The following is a 1,865-nucleotide window of genomic DNA, read 5'->3' as shown; positions in this document are numbered from 1 at the left end:
TCGGAAATGTTTAAGTTAAAATGCCTCCCCAAACCTTGCACTGTCATGTGTCTTGTACAATCGGTGGTGGGTCTATGAAATTAGGGTGCCACTGGTTTTCCTTGACTAGACAGGTTTGTATCAGATACTTACACGCATAAGGGTTGGTTTGCTTAACAAGGTCATCTTAACGATTAAGGACTTTGGAGCATGAAGGTTGGGCGCCAAGACATGGAGATGTCACCCAACAATAGGAGTCATATGTGATATGATTAGCAAAGAGTTGCTTACCAATCTACCTTGACTGCTAGCGGTGATGCTAAAGCTCACTAGTAGACTTGTTAGTTGTGGATCCTGAATCACTAAGTATCAATAGAGGGATATTGATTTTAGTGAGAGTAGAGTCTGTTAAAAGTTTAATGTGATTTACTCTGTCATGGATACTTTTATCTTAGTATTTTGCATTATTATTTGTTGTAGATTAATGGCACCTAGCAACACCACACCATTTGCTTCGCGTTCAGTTCTTGAGAAGGACAAGTTGAATGGAACAAACTATACGGATTGGATCCGTAACCTAAGAATTGTTCTCAGGGCTGATAAAAAGGAAGATGTTCTAGACACCCCATTACCAGAAGAACTGCTGATGATGCACCTGCTGCCATTAAGAATGCTTACAAGAAAGCATGTGATGCTAATCTCGAAGTAAGTTGCCTTATGCTTGCTTGCATGGAACATGAACTGCAGATGCAGTTTGAAACAAATCATGCGGTGTACGATATGATCGTGGCGCTTAGAGACATGTTCCAAACACAGGCTAGGACTGAAAGGTTCAATGTGTCTAAGGCTTTTGTGGAAAGCAAGCTAGCAGAAGGCGCAGCAGTAGGGCCACACGTAATCAAGATGGTTGGTTATGTTCAACGGTTGGAGAAGCTGGGCTTCCCACTGGGCCAAGAGTTGGCCACTGATTTCATTCTTTCGTCTCTTCCACCTAGCTATGGGAACTTCATCTCGAACTACCATATGCATGGGGTGGAGAAGGGTCTGAATGAACTGTGCGGCATGCTTAAAACAGCAGAGGGTGACATTAAGAAAAGTGCTGGAAGCAGCCATGTGATGGCAATACAGAACAAGCCTGGCTTTAAGAAGAAGGGCAATTCTTGGAAGAAGAAAGGCAAGGCTGTGAATTCTAAGCCAAACCTAGTGCCCAAGGTTAAAGCTGGACCTGCTCTAGATAAAGAGTGCTTTTATTGTCACGAACTTGGTCACTAGAAGAGAAATTGCAAGCAGTATCTGGCTTCATTGAAGAATGGTGGAAGTAAGAGTACTTCCACCTCAGGTACGCTTGTTATTAATGTTATAGACAACATATTTCTCGCTGATACAATTATTAATTCTTGGGTATTTGATACCGGATCGGTTGCTCATATTTGCAATTCGATGCAGGGACTGATAAAAAGTACAAGCGTTGAAAGAGGAGAAGTTGATTTCCACGTGAGCAATAATGCAAGGGTTGCTGCGTTGACCGTCGGGACGATGCAACTCCACCTCCCATCAGGATTTATCATGGAGTTGAATAATTGTTATTTCGTTCCAAGTTTAAGTCAAAACATTTTGTCTCCTTCATGCTTGATGAAGGATGGTTATTCATTTGCGAGTGAAAACAATGGTTGTGTGATCTCTAAGAATAATATGTTTATGGCTTTTGCACCCATTGTGAATGAATTGTTTGTTTTAAGTCTGGATGATTCACCTGTCTATAATATAAGTGCAAAAAAGCCTTGGCTTAATGAGGTAAGTCCTACCTATATGTGGCATTGTCGTTTAGGTCATATAAGTGAGAATCGCATGAAGAGGCTCCATTCTGATGGGCTTTTAACTTCGTT

General features: G+C 41.5%; 1 pseudogene; it reads left to right on the top strand.

Annotated features, from left to right (window-relative positions):
• Window positions 1–463: 463 nt before the first annotated feature.
• On the top strand, window positions 464–1,251 carry LOC136469888 (uncharacterized; annotated as a pseudogene).
• The last annotated feature ends 614 nt before the right edge of the window (window positions 1,252–1,865 follow it).

This window comes from Miscanthus floridulus, chromosome 8 (genome assembly GCF_019320115.1).
Source record: "Miscanthus floridulus cultivar M001 chromosome 8, ASM1932011v1, whole genome shotgun sequence".
Classification (NCBI taxonomy): Eukaryota; Viridiplantae; Streptophyta; class Magnoliopsida; order Poales; family Poaceae; genus Miscanthus; species Miscanthus floridulus.
Note: the sequence above shows the minus strand (reverse complement) of the source record. Positions and strands in the feature narration are given on the sequence as shown.